This window comes from Drosophila subpulchrella, unplaced genomic scaffold (assembly GCF_014743375.2).
Source record: "Drosophila subpulchrella strain 33 F10 #4 breed RU33 unplaced genomic scaffold, RU_Dsub_v1.1 Primary Assembly Seq354, whole genome shotgun sequence".
NCBI classification, from domain to species: Eukaryota; Metazoa; Arthropoda; class Insecta; order Diptera; family Drosophilidae; genus Drosophila; species Drosophila subpulchrella.
Window position 1 is genome coordinate 10,894,788 of NW_023665577.1, and position 20,903 is coordinate 10,915,690.

At 40.0% G+C, this 20,903-nt stretch overlaps 1 protein-coding gene across 2 annotated transcripts in view; it reads left to right on the forward strand.

Moving 5' to 3' along the window:
- LOC119560810 (probable muscarinic acetylcholine receptor gar-1) overlaps positions 1 to 20,903 on the forward strand; it is a 30,912-nt gene that overhangs the window by 269 nt on the left and 9,740 nt on the right. The gene's annotated exons all lie outside the window — the stretch shown is intronic.

The window sequence follows — 20,903 nt, forward strand, 5'->3', positions numbered from 1 at the left end:
TGTCCACACTCGGCTGACAGCAGCCAGAAGACAGCAGACAATTCCGACACACACCACACACACACCTGACGAGATTGCGCCATCAATCTTGGCTTTCAATTAGATCAATCATACGCCTCGTGCGCCCTGCGGCCATGTGAAGTGCCGTATCGATTGGGAGTATGTGGAATATTGATTGGCGAAAATAAACACTCACCTGCCTACCCAGACAGTTGGTCCGCTCCGCCGCGTGGAGGCAAATACACACAATGGGCTAAAAATAATTGCCAACCAACGACCGACCAGCTGACTGGCTCAGAGCCACGAGAAAAGAACCCCTTCCAATCGGGCTTAAAGCCCCGAGATTAGGACCTGCAAGCGAACTGGAAAATCATCCTGTCCTGGCGGAAACTGATTCCACCCACAGATCAAGGCCATCGTTGGACGTTGGAGTTTCCAATGAAATTCGCCTTACTAGCCAGTCATTATTTAATCCTAAATACGGTGCAATTGTGGGAAATATTGGCCTACTTTCTGCAGTTCCTTCACCTTTTTACCAAGTGAATGGCTTCCGGTTAAATTATTCAAACGGCAATCATTTCACAATTGCGAGGTAAACAGCAATAGGCTGGGACGAATCCACTTTCTTATGGCCATTATGCAATCAACGCAATGTTTGAAAATTTCTCAATTTGATTGCAACGTAATGAATCCATTTCAGGACGTGGCCCTTTGTTTGGTGGTAACTTCTTAATCATGAAAATTACATTAAAGACAAATATTTAAAACGAAATTGTAGCCAAAGAATAAAAAGGAAAACTTTTCACTAGATTTATAAACATTGTAACTTTTCAAAGACATTTTTTTTTATTGATATCTATTCTATATCTATTTCAAACATTCATTGCTAAGCCATTAAAGTTAATACATTTTCATTATCAAATATGCATTTATAGTTACTTCTTATACCCAAATAAATTGTATGATTTATCAAAACGAATTTCCTTTCGTTTTATTCTTTATACATTTTTTATTGCATAAAGGTTAACTCTTAAGATTTGGATCAGATATATTACAATTAAATATTAATAATTGGCTTCGAATAAGTGGCCAAGAAACCCACATTTATTTGTTAGAGAGTGCTCTCATTTCACTTTCTCAATATTTTTCAACAATATGCTTTTCGCAAACAAAATGGTTTAATAAAAAATTAAACCACTCGAGGGAAACCATCACTAAGTCACACAAGGAGCTTGAAAAAAGGGAGATCCAATGAAAATACTCAATATGTGGTGCGGAAAATGTTACCCCAAAGCCGAACTGAAAACTTTTCACCAACTATCGGAGGAGAAGCAGGAGGCGGAGGAGCCCCTCCCACCTGTGGTCCATCCTGCAGCAGCCAATAAGCCCGATCCCCCCGACTTACCCTTCCGGTTTGGCCACTCGATGTCCAGCTGCGTCCACGCTTAAGCCAAGTCAGCTTGGCCCGGCTGTGTGGCGGACATGTGCCTGACACTCGTCAATGTCAGCTGGATGTGGATGTGGATGGGCTTATAGCCATATAACGCCCCCTTTTCCAGCTAAGCCCGATGAAATCAAAAGCGAAAATCAAGACGCAACTGAAACTGATTGCTGTGGATAGCTGGAATTTGCTTTAAAGGCATGCCAAGCGGGAAAATCAAGAGAGGAAAATCAATGTGCCCTCCGGCGGCATTTGAAGGCGGCATTTAATGGGCGGTGGGCGTGTCAGTCGCCCCACCCCCACATACACACTTAAATTACAACTTCACACACTTGTAACGAATAATAAAAGCGCAGAAAAAAAGGAGAGTGCAAAAGGAAAAATCAAATAGCGACAAGGCCAAGTCCCCCTAACATTTCCTTTTAGCGGGCGGACCTCGTCATCGCCATCGTCATCATTTCGGGAGCAACATTCGCACACAGGGAGAAATTCGAATAGGTTTATAGAAATCAAAAATATGTACTCTTATATGTAAATTGAAATATAAAGATAAAGATTTCTTAAAAATATTATAATGCCCGAAAATATAGGTCGAAAGTGTCAAGGTATCTTAGGAATCCAAAGAAAACGCAAATATCTTATTTATCATTTGATCAGGTTTATATCCGAATAGTTTTTAGAATTTTACTTACTTTTTGCATCCTAACTTAAAAATAAATTATTAAATAATCTTCTTTAAGCTAAAATTTCTATAATCAAAAAACAATACAAGTTTTCAGAACTATCTATAGCATAATGAACCTGATTAAAATACAGCAGAAGTACAGTACAGTACAGAATAAATTATAATTTAGGTGTAAGGATAATAACTATTATCCTTGCTAACCAAGTCCTGTAATTTTTTTCTCTGCAGCATTACGATTAAGGAAATTTCTGCTGTGTGTTTTTTGTTTCCGCTCATATTTTTTGTGTTTCTGTGTGCCGTTTCTGGGCAGCGCCTACATTTCTGTTTCTGCGTTAGCAACGGGCGGCGGCGCTTTACAGTCCCCAGCGGCCTGATTAAATTCCTATCCCCCGCCGGACCGCCGACCGACCGACCACTGAGCCCCATCAAAACTCTCGCCCAGACAGGACACAAAACTCAGGACTCCGAGAGCCAGGATAAGGCGCTGCATGCGTTTAGTGAGACGCGCAAATGATGAAATAAATGAAACTAATCCAAGAGAAAGCCCAAATGGCAAAATATTTACATTGCCAACCGCACTGGACAAAGCACAGTGGTTCAGTATGTACTTCAAAAGTAAAATAAACTTTGCACACATTTTCTGGGGATGTATTGAAAAAGTACTCATTTCTTAAATGAAAAAAAAGTTTTTACTCTGAATTTTATAAATTTATTATTATTATTATTATTTTTTCTAAAACTAAAAACAAATATTTTTCGGTTATGATTATACTCATAATATTTCATATATATAATAATCTTCTATTAAGAAATTTAGACCCCTTAATTAAGACATAATCAATATTAGTTAAAACAACCTTAGAAACAACCATAGAATCCCATTCAAATCATTAGACCCAATGTGCAGAACTTTGGCTCAAGTCCTGGCTGGTCTTTCCCGCTTTTTTGTATCCAGCCACCCGACGGTGTGATAAACATCTTTGCCAAGTAAGCAACAATTTTTATGCCCCAAATTGGGTTCCTTTCTCGATGGCCAGGAGCTGGCTGGCTGGCGGTGGTTGTGGTGTCGACTCTGGTGGTGCTGGTGGATGCGGTGGTGGTGCTGCGATGTCGATGGCTGATTGGATGACGAGGCGGCTCAGCGCGTGCAGGCAAATATTTTTAATGATTTTCTGCTGGGCGGGCAAAGGCTTCATTTCGCTTCAGTTCGGTTCGGTTCGATCTGGGGGCGTTCAGTTCTGTTATGTGTCTGAGTTTCGTTTTACGCCCCAGTTAGTGCAAAACTAATTATACTTAGAATGTTGAAAGACGGTGAAAGATGCCTTACTTGCGAAGGTCAATTATTTTTAGGTTCACCTTTTAGTATTAAAAATAATCTTACAGCTTTGTATATACTTTGAGAAGAGGGAAAACGGAAGCTTCAATAGATTCATCAAAATAAATGCCACTTACTCACCGAAATTGCCTTAATGTATTTCATAAAATATTTAAAAAATGTATATATGTGATATTATAATACAGTCATACTTTGCATCAATTTGTTTTAAATTTAAATGATTTAATTATGAAATGCCATTTAAATAAGTGACCCTTAAATTGCAAATGTTTAATTAATGAGTGTGCTGGTATATTCCGAAAATGTTTCAGCTAATCCCTAATTTACCATTCCTCTCGATTTCTAATGCCCATTTGATGAGTGAGCCGCCAACGATGTTGAACATATTTAATACCTGTATGTGCGTGCTCTCACCTGTGAATTCTTATCACGTGCACTCACATGTGACTGAACCCCATTCTGCTATCTGTCAATGTTTGTTGCTCTGCTGTTTTGAGTTGATGTTTCAGTTTCTGTTTCTACTACACTTTCTCTGCCTTTTTCGGTAGCTGCTAATGCAAAATTATGGGCTTCAGCTCAAACACGCTCTTTCGTTTCCGTTTCCGGCGGAGGTGTTGGTAATTCACATGAATGTGTTGCCGTTGGTCCTTGACTGAAACTGGGCGTAACCCGTTCTCACGCCCCACATTTCAGCTCAGACTGAAAGTGGACAGACGGATGGATGGATTTTTTCGCGCACGCATAGTGTTGCTTTCGGATTCTTTCTGTGATGGGCATTGCAGATAAGGCCCGTACTGCCACGCCCCCTTCACACTAATGGAGTCTGCTTTACAACGAAGCTAGTCACAAAGCGGGTTTCTTTAAGGTTTCCAGCCCTTGAAGGTTAAATTAACCCTACAGCTTTAATATAATGATTTTATTTTCATATAAAATCTACCTGTAACAATATAATACAGTACTTATAAGAAAGTATATTAAAATAATTGGGTATTTTTATTTTATTATTCTAATATTAATATTAAATTATTGAAGTTATTGAAATGTAAAGTTTTTCTTCGAAACTTTTAGTACTTAAAAAGTTAAATTATATGAATTAAGGCTAAGTTTAGAATTTTTAACTGTGAAGAAAATATAAATGTTGAAATTTTTATATATCATAATATACTGAATTTCAAATGGTCTTTATTTTCTCAGCCTAAGCCCTTTTTTGATATTAAGAAACCCCTCCTCCGGCCTCAAAGAAAACTAAACTAAATGAGTTGTAGTGTTCGGTGGTAAGTAGGGGAAGCCTCATTCATTCAAGCTCCGAAATAACCAACACTTGGCCAGCCAATTAGGCCAACTCAAGTGGTCAGTTCATGTGGACCCCGTGCCCGTTCTCATCCTTTTCTCCTCTTAACCCTCTTAAGCCGGAGCAACAGCTGCGGCCTACTGCCAGTGTATATACCCAGCCCACTTAAAAATCCCCTTTCGCAGGCAATTAAAAAACAGTTTTGCCCAGTACTCCCCGCTTTATATTCGCTGTTGCTTAGCAGTAAGTGGGGGGGAAAGCATAACTTATTAATTAAGGAAACGGCAGGAATTTCAATGCAAATGCAGCTATAATTAAATTTTTGAAGGAAAAATAATTACACGCTGGCAAATGAAATTCCCAGCTAATTGTTAATGAAATCCAATAAAGTAAGGGAGTCAATGGAAACGCAGTGGAGACTGAGATTAACGAGTTTGGACAATGCAGCCTTTTAATTTGCTTGTTAGGCACGCACCACATTTTACTGCCGACAATTTCAATTCACAAATTACAACCTCAAAAGCGCAATTACCAACACGCGTCCAAGACCAAAAATTCATATATATGTGTATATGCCGAGGGAACCCAATTGGGAGACAACAACGAAATCCAATTTGGGGTTTGGCCCAACCTCCGGGTCCATATATTCCAAGCTCCCAGCCGCAAAAACCCGAAGCATGCCTCAAAACCTGTTACAACGCCGCAACTCAAGCGCAGACGGAGTATCTGAAAAGCAGGAGCGGGGGGGCTTCCACTTCGGGGGCAACCACAAAACTGCCCATGACTAGTTCCAAGGTCCTGTGTCCCGTGTCCCAAGACCCGTGTCCCGTGTCCCGTGTCCCATGTCCTGAGACTGGCCGGCGGACAAGGGCAAGCCGATTATCTTTTCATGCAACATTTGTAAATCTAAAAAGTTAAATGACTCTAATCTAAATTCCACAACAACGACAACGACGACTTATGCCCCAAAAAATGTTTCGACGAGTCATGTTTGGGTGTACTTATGTGTGGGCCCAGGACGAGCCCTCCAAATATTGCAGCCTAAGCGCAATATCCTTGTGTGTGTGTGTGTGTTTTTGGGAGCTGCAAACATTAATCCGGTATCTTACGATGTTGTCCTTTTGGGCACCAAACGCAACAGAGTTCGTCGACTTTGCCAGTCAATTGGATGAACATTTACATAAAGGGATTCAAATCAATTTGCATTTGTTGCGACACAAATTGGGCTGAGTTTATCAGAGAATTGCGACTTTGGAACGTGTTTTATTATATATTTACCATTTTTAAGTTGAGGTAAAAAATATGTTAAGTATTTTTTATAAGAAGGAGAAAATGTATTTTAAAAGTGTTTAAGAGTACGCAACAGCATTTCTTGAGTCCAAAATACCGACCAATTTGCTTGAAAGAATATTTTCTTTTTCACTGCATACTTTAAGGCTTATTTATGTTAAGAACTCCGATTAAGAGTGTTTCCGAATCGTTTCGAACCCTCCCAGACTTTTACATGTTGCGTGTTTTCCGTTTCTAAAAACATTTTCCCAATTGATTAAATATTTTTAAGGAAATGTTAGATTAAATTTAATTTAAGTGTTTAAAAGTATGCAACAGTATTTTTTGAATCCAAAATACTGACCAATTTGTTTGAAAGACTATTTTCTTTTTACTGCATACTTTTAATCATTTTTCTTTTAAGAATTCCGATTAAGAGTATTTTCAAATCGTTTTGAAACCTCCCAGACTTTTAACTTGTTTAGCATTTTGCGTGTTTTCCGTTTTTAAAAACATTTTCCCATTGTGGTGGCTGCTCCTGTTGTTGCCCCTGCCCTGGGTGGCACCCATACATATACAAAGCCGAGTTTATCTCAAGAATGTAGATTGCCTGTAAAATATTTAATTACACTCTGCGGCACGACCACAGACAGCCATCACGTATACGCCATGTGCGACACTAAATGAGAGTGCGAGTGTGTGTGTGTGTGAGAGAGTAGCCCTTTTGGCAGCATGCTCTGTAGGTGTGTGGGTGTGTGCGATGGAGTGTGTGTGTGGGTGGGTGGGAACATGGCAATTGCCAAGTGCTGACGTTGAGTGCGCTACACACGAGTGACACTTGTATACATCTCTGCAAGTGTTGATGTGCCTATGCCATGGCTTATATGTTACATATACATACATGGAGTGTAGGTGTGTGTGTGTGTGCGTGGCTGTCTGTGGCCTTTGCTCAGTTTACTCTGTTATTTATTTGCCCCACAGATGGCGCCATGCCTGTCAAATAGTTGAGCTCTTCCTGAATTTTTAATCAACTTCTTTGCCACTTTTTGCATATGAAATGGGCGCAATCCAGGTGTGGGGGAAAACCTTTTCGTCCTTTTCTTCCTTTTACTTGTTATTTTCTTGTCGGCCATTTCCCTTTCGGCCTAGTCATTCATTAGGGCCTGGGCCACGTAGAGTGGCAAAATGCTAATTATGTTTATTGAACAACGCGCCAAGGCAAATAATTCTAAAGGGGCTTTCCGAAAACCAGAAAATATTATACAAATATTTACACAGGGGAAAAAAAGACGGCAGCAATATATTTTGATATATGAAAATGAAAAGGGATTAAAATAAAATATTCTGTAAGGCATATACAATTGTTATTTATATTATATTTAATTATATTTTGATATATTAGAGGTTTAAAATATATTTTTTAAGACATTTTTAACCAAATTGATTTTTTTCCTGCGTAGATATTTGTTTCGTTTCGTATATATTTATGTTTGTCTTTGTGTTTAGTTCCTCGCAATTCCCTTTACAAAGGACCCAGGAAAGAACACACCTTGGGGAGACAGGACAACAACAAAACCAAATCGGCTTTGACCTTTAATGAACAGGCGAATGCGGACGCGTGTCGCTGGTCGCATAAAAGTTTTGCATTTGATTTGCGCCAAGGTCGTTTTATAAATAAGCTACCGCACCGACCGCAGCCCTCGAACCCTAAGCCACCCATCATGGCACCACCCACCGGCAGACATCCTGTCGATCAGAACATGTCAGTTTAGCTCAAAGCGGTTCGGTTCGACTCGGGTCGGTTTGGTTTGGTGGCCAGTTGGTGGCCGGCCATTTCGCCCTAACCTTGAGCACCCCCAGCACCTGCACTGCACCATCCCCAATCAGCGCTTCCATTTCCATCCCACATCCCAACCACGTCCACCTCAAACCGCAGATATCCTTGGGTGTGCCCAGTGGCGTGCCTTGAGGTGCTAAATGTAAGCCCAAACAGCTGGAGCTGGGCACACTAAAAAAAATTTTTATATAAATATCATTTTTTAAAATTGAACTTATAAACGACATTTTTTTATCAGAGGGAAATATCAAATATTTTACGTAAATCATTTTGTTGTTATTTAATTTTTTCCAGATTCAAACATTTTTATTTAGCTTTTAATACAATAGATCCCTAGTTATATATCTTATGTCTATATTTTAAAAGTAAGAAAATTTGCATAAAGTACTTAAGATTATATTTCCGGTTTGCTTTAATAATTAATTTTAATTTGTCCACTTGTAGATCATATATATATTTAATAAAAAATATCTTCCTTTTTTAACCAACATCTTGAAAGCATTTATTTTTACTGAATATCCTTATCTAAAAAGTTAGAATTATTCCACATTTTAACTATTTTATAAATTAGATAAATAATTAAAAAGCCGCTTTCTCTTTACCAATACCTTGAATGTTATTTAAACGCTCTTCAGTTTTTAATTATTCTGAGAACCTAATATTACTTAAATATTATAAAAATAATTCAAGTCCGCCGCCCAGTGCATCCCCATCAAATCCTGAGAAAGCCCATAATTAAAAGCGACATTTGTTTTTGACTTTTGCGGCATTAGAAAGCCGTTGCGATTACCAAACTTAAATGGGTCGCACTGTATAAATACGCACCCATAAAAAGGCAACCTGGGCCGTATTCGATGTGTCTAATTAATGATTAGCGGCGGCTTAATTAGAATGCCAGCGATTGCGGCCGACAACTGAGCGATGCTGGCTGCCTGGGCACCATCGCAATCTGATGAGTTGGCAAGTCGAGCTTGAAATTGCCTGTGGCTGCCTGAGATGAGGGCGGGATTAATTTAACAAGTACAGGCAATTTCACTTCGCAAATTGCATTTTATTTCCAGAGCGCTGCCACGTGGCGGATGAGTTATATGGCCGGCTAATTGCAGGCCTCACTCAAGCAGCCAGTGAGTGACGCGCCGTGTAATTAAAGCCTTTGCTCAGGTGTTTTCAGGTGCTTTTGGCTGCAACTGGCCAGCCACTCGAACATTTGAACATTCGCCCAGTTGAGGGCCTTTGTTATCTGGCTCTCACTATCTCACGGGCTGCACCTGCTCGCAATGACCTCAGCCAAATATTAACTGCCCTTTCAAAGGGTATATTTAGATTTCGGCACAAAGAAAGTCCCATTAAGTCGGAAAAGCTAGAGGGCTTTAATATGGAGTTCATAAATTAAAAATAGATGATTCAGTATTATACTCGGATTTTGGAACAATGAAAATATGATAAAATTGATAATGATTTTCACACAAATATAGAGTTATGAGTTGAAAAATATTAAGGCATTTTTGTAATTAGATACTATATTATAAAGAATTTCGAGGCTGAATGTTACATTCCATAAAAAATCCTATAGGTGATACCATAAACGGTTTAATTACATTTTACAACATCAACCTATTTTACAATTTTTTATACAATAATGTTTGGGATTAACTTTAAAATATCTAGGACATGACCTATGAAAACAAGTCTTTAATCGAATATATCAGGGTATCCAACCCCGTGCTTTTATTACATTTGTTATTCTAGTTCTTCGCTCGCGTGCTGCAAACAATTTTCATGCTGGCCAGACAAACAATAACGGCTGGAATTGATTATGGACTCTTCATAATTTATGCTTATTAAAGCCCTTTATGCCAATCAACGCCACGCCCCTTCCCATTCAGTTGATGTTGTTTCCGATTGAAAATTTTAATTAAGTTTTATGTGTGATTCGGTTTTCCTCTTCGTCGGCCAAAGTTAATGGGGAAAATTCGAAAAGAGAACAAATCGGAAAATGTTGGTGTGATGAAAAAGGAAATCTATCCGGCAAAAGGCAAATGACCTGAGTGTGAAAATGCGGCCAAAGCTGCGGCTCGGCTTTCGGTGTGTCATACTGCTAATTAAGTGGCAGAGCAACTGGCGGTGTCCTTCAACCGCAACGTCAACAGCTTACCAATAATTTATTAATTCAATACTCCATTTGAGCACCGCACTCGATGTGCGGCGTCTGTGTTGGGCAGGCTATGCCCAAATGGCTGTAAATCGAGAAATTGAAATGCAATTAAATGCACATTCGGATGCGGTCATACGCACTGTTGCCCCGGAGAGGAAATCCGAGTAGATGTAACATTTAAATGAAAATGAAACCAAGTGCCTGGATGCCTGGATGCCTGTATGGCAAAGGCATTAAGTCAGTCGTGCATGATCTCATTCAGCCAGTGGAGCATCCATTTACCCAGCCAGATTCCCATTGACATCTGTCCGAGTGTGGCTAAGTAAATGGCTTAGGGCCTTCGGGCTGGATGCAAAGCTACTACATCACTACGGCTAAAACCGAAAGTGTTGCCTGGCCCGTGCGGAACGTGTCAATGAGTTTTTAAGCCCGCCCGTCGTCTCGGTCTTAGCCCTTTTGTTATTATTACTTTGGCAACAACTCGAGTCGACATGTTGCAGGCTCATCAGCATCGCTGGCAAACAGACAAAGGATGCCAGCCAGGATAAAGGATGAGAGCCGTGTGGCTCGCAAGGAAAACACTGGCATTCAAACAACCAAACGGCAAAACAGCAAAACAGAGCACCGAGCACACAGAACGGATTATTTGTTTTCGGCAGCTTTTGTTTGCCTGCTGTAACAGCTCACAGATGAGGTAAAAATAATAGAGGGAATATGAGATTTTAGAAACACCACAAAAATAAACACATTCGCAGAAAAGTAAGCTTTAAAAAAAGAACAAAATCTAAACATCATATATTTTGTAGCATAATTTTAGACACTCTTAAAAATGATTTGAAATTTCTAGAGATATCTAAAGCTCCTACATGGGTAGGAATAGTGGCCATAGAAATAAGTCTGCATTATCACAAATAGCTTTTTCCTAAAACCAACCAAATTCTAAACATCTTACATTTCGTAGCATAGTTTTAGGCACTTTTAAAAAGATTTGAAATGTCTGTAGTAATAGGGGCCATTGAAATAAGTCCACATTATAGTAAATAGCTTTACTATTAAACCAAACAGCACATATATACTTTGACATAAAAAAATTCGTTAACTTAAGTATATTTTATTATTATTACTTTATGATCCCTCAAAAAAACCCAAGGATACTGCTATTCTTTCGACACCATCTGTAGCCTGCATATATCCTTTTTTGGTATATCTCACAGCTCAGGTTGTGGCACATCCTGGGACTGACTGCCTTGCTGTGCATACATTCAATGGGCCCTTTTGTCCGGTGCTTTAAGAGCCGGAATGGCCAGCAAGAAGTCAAGCGATATTAACTCATTTCATGCGCACAGGCTGGCTGTAATAAATATCAGCCGGCCTAGTTCGCAGGGCAATAAATCCACCAACTGGCCATGTAAATTAACCGCCATCGAAACTTATGAAATGTTCGGCATTCGGCATAAGCCATCGCCATCGCCATTACCATCATCATCGTAATCATCATCATTATCGTCATCATGGCTTGGCAAATGTCAGGCTGAAATTAGTTGGCTTGTGTTGTTCGCCTCATCAAAAAAGGATGGATCCGATGATGATGATGATGAGGCGTTGGAGTGGCCAGGCCACCAAAAACATATCCAATATGAGCATGTTGACCGGCCCAAAAAGAGCAGCAACAGCAGGCGTTAAGCCAACACGGGAACTGCTGGAACTGGAACCTGCAACAAAAACACAACCCGGGCAAACAAAAAAAAGTGTCCAACACTTTGGTGAGCGTGTGTGTTCGCCTGACCCCTGACCCCCAACTAAGGGGACTACGGGGACCGGAGGTCGAGTGATAATCACAGTCAGGGTCGGTAGCTGCGCACATGTTGACGCCATTTCTGTGTCACCCTGACAATGTTATTAAAAATCCATTCAAAGTCCCCACACGTCAGTGTAGGAGATGGCGAACAAAAGGGGGAAAATCTTGTGGAACCCGGCTGTATTGAAATGATTTGCCTTTTGGTTTTGCTCCGGTCCATCTAATAATTAGGGTCTGCGGAAAATATCAATCATTTTCCATCTATTCAAGGCTTTTTTTGAAAAACAATTAGGAGGATGACAGAAAAAATGTCGTTTTTAATAACAGAGAGAGATTCATCAAATTTCTAAGAGATATTAAATTGGGATTTTTGTATTTTTACAATTTTGGGAATTTAATAAAGCGAACAGAAATTAAAAGACTTTTAGAGACGGCAAGAACCGAACTTCTAGTTATGCAAATACTTTCTTACTAACCTTCTCTAACCAATCCCATCCAATTAATCAAATTTGTTAATTAGACAAAACTTAGCCTGCCAAAATGCTCGCCAAGCCCATTTACAAACAATAATCCCATTCCCAAAAGTCGAACTTCAGTCGGTTTATTTTGCAGCTCATCAAATAAGCCAGCCGGCAGATTACGACTACGATTATATAGAATGTTGATGGTGATGGGAAATGTGTTCTGTTCATTTCGATAATGGGCAATAATTAGACGGGCATTAGCATAATATCGATTCTGCAGCCGATGATGAAGTGTCTCTGGGTTCTGGCGGCTAGAGGAAATGAAAACATTGCCAGATGGCTTTTAATTTCCTGCCGGCAGAATGCGGCCAATAAAACCAAAACTAAAGCCAACTTATTTTGTGTCAATAGGCGGCCAGAAGGCCCGGCCCAAAAATAAAGAAAGCGAAAAAATAAATAAACTAGAAGCCCCAAAGGGTGTTGAAATAAACGCAAGACAGAAATCCTTTTGGTGAGCAGGATTTGCTGCGGCCGGGAGGCGATGAACTGATTAAATTGTTGACGGAACCGTTCCCGGGGATTCCCCGCAGGAAACTAATTCCGCCGGCCAACTGAGCAAGTTGCCCCTGTAGCTGCCATTGAACTTTATCGATAAGCATCGGGGCGCAAGGAGAGCACGAAAGAAAAGCGGGAAAGTCGAGGGAAAAGTCGACCAACTGCTGGGGGGAGATCCTTAGCTGGGCTAAAGGGAAATACATTTTTATGGACAATTTGGTTTTTATGTCAATTTACTGCTGTTTCCCCACTGAAAACACAAGGAAATTCATGGAGTTACCAGACCAAACAGACCAGAGACCCAATATCACATCCCCCGGAACCCCGATTATATGTATATATATATGCGTTTTGGTCCCCAGGACAAGTCGTGCGCACATTAAAATGGGCGTTGAGGGTCGCATCCCGTTTGCTGTTCCTCTGATTGGATGTATTTGCTGCGTTTGACTTCATCTTTGGTCCGGGTGTTATTATGGCCGCCACTGCGACACGATGTGATAATTGCCAGCAGCAGTACCACCCAATACCTCCAGCCTCAGAAAAATTCTCGGGCGGAACGACTTCTGCCTTTAAGATTTCACCGAGGTTTAACTTTCGCACCAGCAGCAGCTGACGACTCTGCTCGGGATTAACAATTGAGCTGCTCATAAACCACCGACTAAACTGCGAAAAGCCCTTGTCTAGATACAACTTAAATTGAAAATGTTTATTGGGGCATTTGTAGCAGAAGTTGTGATAGAGAGGGTTTACTAAAAGTTGCCAACAGCTAGGTTGACATAAACTGCTGAGATACCATAAACGAAAACAATCAGTTTCAACCGACAGTCACTGTTCACAATGGGTGTAAGTACCAAAGTACCATACTTAAAGTACCAAATACTATACTCTTTCGCATGGTATCCTCATCATAATGTTGATAAGGAGATTAAAAGACCATCGTTATATTTTTATGTATTTAACACACTGATAAAGAAATATTATATATACAAAAAATGTATAAAATATTTAATAATCTATTGTTCAATTATTAAGCATGAACAAAGAATATAGTTATTTTGTATTAAAAGAAAAATAATTAACCAAGCTTGTAGTCTAAATTAAGTACCTCAAAGCCAAGAAGAATAGCTGGTTATTAAAAACTTTCTCTCCTTTATTTAGTGCAATTTCAGTGGACAAGGCCTTTCAGCTCCTCCATTACCCTTACCCCTTGTTCCAGATCCCTTCCTTTCTTTCTTTTTCGCCTTGCACTCGGCTTGTTCAGCATCTGTTTTTGATGCTGCCACATAAAGCGGCGGAAGAACATTCAACATTTTTACTGTTTACATCTGTGGAGAGTTGCGGCTGCTTCTTCATTCTGCCACTTCCTCGGACCCTCTCTTTCACTCCGATAAAGCTGTCTCCTTCGCTCGTTAAGAACTTAATGTTTGCTGGCCGCGCTTTGTGCTTTAGCTTTTTATTAAGGCAGCATTTATAATTCATTTTGCGCTAATTTCGACTATATTGTTGATGGCAATCGTTGTCTGCCTCCCTTTCACCCATCTTGTAGGCCATCTCGCTTGCACTGGGCAACTGGTGCGGCATGTGTGTCAGCCATTTCTCATTTTTATGTGTGGCCATGTTGTAAAACCAAATTAATGCGATGTAGTCTCCTCCGCAACAACAGCAGCACAAGCAACAACAACTGACAACAGTGTTGCATGTGGCTCTATCTCACGCTTCATCACCCCTCTCTATCTGTATCTCCATACCCCTCTCTTTCTCTTTCTCTTTCTCTCTTTGTGGCCATTCGTGTATCTCGTTTGTCTAAGCTGAAATATGACTTCCTGGCAACACGTTTTTACATTTCCGTTTCCGCTGATTTAATGCCACAACTGAAATTATTACCATAAAAGTATGCTATGCTGACAGAGCAAAGAGAAAGAGACAGCCAGATGGCTGACAGAAAGAGAGGGGGGTAGCCACTACATATATGGATAATTACACGCTGCGGTTTATGGTGCCCGCTGGAAATTCTAAATAAATCTTTAACGATGCACTGGGACTGAAAACAGGGGACTGGGACTCACGTGTCAGCCCTGGGAAAGATTCTCCAGTTACCCAGTTAACAAGTACACTCAAAAAAAGGGGTAAACCTCTTGAAGTTACTTATTGTTGGGAAAAAACAACTCTATTACTTTAACTTTAGGTATCTGGCTAACTAATGTTAGAATCAAGAAACGTATAGGTTAATGAGGTGAAAAGATACAAAATAATACTCATTAAAATTGCATTGCGTGCTTATAGATTTCTAAATATGTTTTTTGGAATTATTGGAAATCTGTATTGAATAGACATTTAACAAATGGGGGAACCTTAAAGCGTTGGAATATTTGTATTTGGTATTGGTATTTCGTATTGGTATATGGAATTAAGTTATTATAAATTGTAATAGATTGCAAGAGAGTCATAAATCATGCTCCTGATATATAACTGTTTTTTAGATCTAATCATTTTCCCGGGTGTATCCTTTTCCGCCCCCGTCTCGTCCAAGTTCCTGTTGGTTGTCATGGCGGGGTCCGCGTTTCTGTTGTCTCTCTGTGGCATTTTCCCCATCTATTTGTACGTCTGCTGTTTACTGAAGCGTTTTTGTCACATAATTCGCTGCGGCAAAGGACGGCTATGCCGCGACAGCCATAAAATGTTGCCCCAACACGTAACTTGGCGAATGCCGAGCACATTTTTCATAATTTGATACATCCATAATTACGTAATGCGTTGACAGCGTTTTGGCAAAAACACAAACAAGTGCTGGGAAGCTGCAAAAACAATTTATGGCCGATGGTCTTTAAGGTATTTAATGTGTATATATATTTTATCGCATTTCTTTGGTAGTTATTGTTTGCTAGGGCATTCATTATTCGTTCTGGGGCAGACTGTTTCGCCTGTTTTGACAGCTGTTGGCGGCTAAAAGATTTTTTTAATTAAAAAACCATTTCCACTATTTCCGAATGCTTTTGCTTTCTTTTCCTTGCTTAAGTTATGCATTTGTGTGCCTGAAAAATATTGCATTGCAATGCAAAGTCACAAGAATGCACGGGCACGATTGCATATTTTACTGTTTTCAGTTAAAACAAATGGAAATTGTTGTGCCATTAAATGAATACTTAATGGAATTTTCCAAAGAAAAATTAAAACTGAAATTCAATTAAAAATAATAAAAATTCCTTAAACATATCAATACCGGAAAAATCCATTAACGATCCGCATTCCGCTAAGTGAAAGGGTTTTGCTACAGCCGTTGGCAGCCGTATCGGAATTACAGCGAATGCTGAAAAAATTTCCCAGTAAAATCGCAGATAGCTTGGCGTGGCTGAAATTGAAAAGTCAAACAAAAAAACCGAGGAGTTGGAAAAACCGACAAAAAATTACAGCAATGTAGAGCGCAGCAGAAACATGAAAAACAACTTACACAAGAGGATTGCAAAAGGGAAAGGGGGGCAGTGGTGGCCGAATATCCTCCAGCTATAAATTGCGCATTAAATATTTATAAACGGATTTAGCATTTGCTATTTGCCAGGGGAAATCTTTTAGAGGATTTGCATTAATCCGGGAGGCAATTACAGCCACTCGACAGCTGTTAATTGTAAATAATTTAGTTGAAAGCATTACAATTGTAATTAAACCAATTGCATTGCCAATTACCAGCCAATAAACAAATATTGGGCGTGTCAAAACAAACAATGGAGCAATTATTAACACAATGGAGGAGTTGACTACGATCTGCAGGGATTGGAAAAGTGGAAAAGCGTGGAAAACTTCAGGGAAAGGGGCGGTGGCAACACATTTGTCATGACTACATAGTGCGGCAATTAACAACCAACCAAGGAGGAGGCAACAGCTGCTGCAAACGATTCAGCCAAATGAACGAGTTATGTCTGCAGCAGATTGGGTTGCACTTAATTAACAAAAGGCACAACTTTCCAGCCCAAGATGACCTAAGGTCTCTGGCGAAGGAGTTGGAAAGACAACGGTTAGTTGGCTTGACAATTAAAAGAAAACTTTCAAGCGTCCAGAAGCCAAGTTCGCAAATGCTGAAGGATTTTTATATTCATAAGCCAGGAAATGCTAATTCCTGTTGCACTCATAAAAATTATAGTACCTCCAAATGATTTTAGAAATTAAATTTGGCAAAGGTTCCTTGAAATCTCTAGATTTTTTAAATTTTAAAAGGTGCTCAAGAGTATGCAACAATATATTTTTAATAGGCAAGTCCAATGGGATGTTTTTCACAGCATACTTTTAGGAAGCTTTATAAATGATTTCAAAGAAATTTAATTTGAAATATTATATTGATAAAAATATTCAAGGACTGTTTCAATTAAAAATACAACATGTGATATGCCATTTTAATCAGTTTGTTTTCTGAGTTTATAGCTTCCCCGAGTGTATCTTATTACCTCGCGAACTTTCGCCGAGGAAGGAACCAATGTTCCTTGGTCTGAGAAAGCCCTCAGCTGCCTAATTCAGCCACGTAGCTAGGCATTCATAAATCTGTTGCATAAACTTTGGCGAGGACCTAAGGGCGGAATGAAGAGGATGGGTGGTAAAATCATAGCCAGGCAGGCCGGGAGCAGGACCAGCACATTAACATGACCCCATGAAAGATGCATGAGCCGCACAACAATGGAGCAACCAGTCAGCCAGCTAAGCAGCCAGTCAGGAACCTTCGGGAGTTGAAGGCTCGGGAAAATCCCTATGCTCGTTTCAACCGCCCCAGCACGTCACAATATTTTATGCGATTATAATAAACTAAACTCTATAAAGTTGTCATATTCAATTCCCGACCCATGCAACGGCATAAATTAGGCTTACTGAATGGCAAATGGGTGGGGGTGTGGCTTAAACCAACTTAGGCTGCAGTTGCGTGCCATGCAAACACATTCGCATCGATTGATCGATCGCTGCCACATGAAAATGTCAGCACAATTAAGCTCACTGAATCAATTTACGCCTCAGCTGTTCGCCACTGGAGAGTGTCCTTTTGCGGCTGGGAAAGTGGGGGTTGTGGTTCGTCGGAAAATTCGGGGGCGTAGTTGTGGAGGGGCAGCTACACGCAAAATTTTGTGCCGCGGGTAAGCCTTTAAGACCTGTTAACTGAGTGCTTATCGATTAACAAAGACCCAGTGTTAATTCCAACAAGCCACAAAAGAAACATAAACCCATGGCTTAGGGCAATGTTGAGCCTACTATTAATGTCTGTGTAATTAAATGTGGCGAGAATTGTATGATGATTAGTAAATTGTGCGTATAAAAAAGGGGTAAAAATTGTACAAAAAATATTACAATGAATTTAAATAATATTAGAAAAATAAAAACGCTGCCTTATAATCTTAAAACCATTACAGAACCATTAAAGAAATTTAAAATTTGGCAATTCCGAATTAACACTGTTTATGTCAACTACTTTAAAATAAATTAAACAAATTATGTGTCTCCATGATTAAAAGGTTGCACACTGACACCTTTCCCACCCCTTATATGTAGTGAAAAGGGTTGCCTTACTTAATTTGAAAGCCCTAGATTTTAATTGTCCCGCCACACACAACACACCCCACCCTTCAAGTCCAAGACCAAGTGGATGGGGGCCACCGACACAAATACTGCTTATAAAGGCATAAAATATGAGCACGTCTCGGCCGGGATGGCAGGATCCCAGCAGGACATCGGCAGCCTCAGCATAATTAAAGCCACTGACAAGCCATGAAAGACTGGGCCCGGGACAAAGAGGTTACCTCTACGCTTTGCATTCTGGGCGACATGATAAATGGCATTAATAAATTCGACACGGTAATTGTGTATTCCGAAAGCGCCTCATAAAAGTCAAATTTCAAACTGGGCAGGCTGCACATTGCGCATACGTAGCGTTGGCCAAGAGGTAAAACATTCAATTAGTGCGACAGGCAGCGCAGGATGGCAGTCACCAGGATGGCGGCAGGAGCCAACAGCATCATCAAAAACGCATCAAGCTCATTAGGGGAATGAAACAGAGAAAGAGCGGAGCACTCGCAAGAGGCTGTGCACTCGAAAAAATTAATAAAAGGGTAAATAAATACTTCCATTCTTTATAAAATGCAGTTTCAGAAATTTTGTTCCAATTTTGCGAACTTATTCAAGGTATTACTCTTTTTTATTTTGAATTTTGGACGCGAGTTGTATTTTCTACCGAGACTTCTTAAAATATACATAACCCTTTATATTAGTTTATTTCCTTGAATTGTTTCCGTTTTCTTATTAACTAATTCTAAAACGAATTGCTCCTAATTTAAAAGTAAAAAATGTTCAGGCCAAATATTAATAATTATTATAGAACGATATTTTTGTGGGACATTCTGAAATAATGACATGTTGTTTTATTAAGAAAATTACAAAATAAGTAACCCGACATTTATCTCTTAATTTTAATTTGATCTAACTCGACTAAAAAATAAGTACAAAGTAATCATTAATCATCATTGCACTATTATTTAAAAAGTTATATTAAATATCTAAGCAGCCAATTACAAAAAATCTGGTTGACCTAGAAAACGCCCAAAATTCGTGCCACATTTTTGTGCAGTGTAGAAGGAGGCAGTTGCTCTGTCATTTTATGGTTGCTGCGACACGGAAGTGGCTGCGTCCTTTGCCGCCCTGCTGCCACAGTTGCCACTGCCTTTTGTTTACATTCCGTTTCGTTTTTCGCCTGAAATGAGCTCTAAATGACAGGGCGGGCAGGCGGCAATAGCAGGCAGGACCGGCAGAACTGACAGACCAGGAGCAGGAGCAGGAACAAGGACGAAAAATGCGACAAACTGTGCCAAGCAATTTTCAGCTTGAATCGTTTGTGCTCATAGTTCTTGTGTGTGCGTGGGGCAATTTGCTGCAAGTGGCGCCCAAACGCATTTTGCAGTTGTTGCATTAAGCCAGAAGGCGGCAACAGCGATTACGGTATTATCATTGTCATAATCATAAAAACATATTGCAATGACAGGAGCACCGGGTTGTTGAAATGAAAGGAAGCGCAGATTGAGAAGGGTATTGTGTGGGAATTCTCTGTGCTATGTGGTTGAACAGAATATGTTTGAAGGGCTTATCATCTACAAAGCAAAATGATCTTGAGAGATAATTGGATTTTACAATTTTATTTTATTATTAACTTTTTTATTAAAATTTAGTAAAGCAGGATAACTCTAGGTCAGGGCACCATACATTACCCTTGCCTTGACTTAAGCCCTTCTCCGCGCTTCTCACTCAAAGCAGCTAAGCGTGCAATCGCGTTTGTTTACGCTGTTTAATCGATCAGTGGCATGAATCTTGAAAATCCTTCTCCTCTAAGCCGCAGATTTTACGCTGTGGCACCTTCTTGCTTGCCGGCAGCGTCATCCGAGCACTTCAGCCTGCTCGTACCAAGTGTCGCTTACCATTTTGTTATGGTGCCCGGGGGGGTTTTTTTTATGCCTTCGCTATCTGGCTGCCGGATATAAAAGCAACAACAGATTGCATAGCAATAAACGAGGATGTCGACATGTACATATGAATATATGCCAGAGCATGTGTGTGTTTCATGCCACAAAAGACAACGCTAAGTGGCCTGGGGCGCAATTTTTGCCATTGGCGCTCGTTAAATTTGCATGTGCATGCCTTTACTTGTGTGGGTGTTTGTGGGTGTGTGAGTGAAATGTTCATGAGGAATTGTAAGTGTGTCACCGTGTGAGTGTGCGAGCGAGCAAAGTAAACGCGCAACAGTCTCCGAAAACGATTTGCGGTCTTTGGCTGTCTCAGAAAGCGTTTTTTTCGCCACTCGCGGCAAGGAAGCGAGCCAACCTTCATTTGGCATGCAGCAAACGTGTCAAGGACAAGTCGGATGCAGCCACCGACTCGACACGGTGCCACACAACCACACAGCCACCCACCTAACCACCAACATCTCAGATCCTTACAAACACACGTGGAAAAAAAGATATACAACATGGGGATAAAACAAACACTTTTTACATGACATGGATACCATCTCTGGTTTAACAGAATGTTAAGAAAAAATTGTGTAAAAATTTATT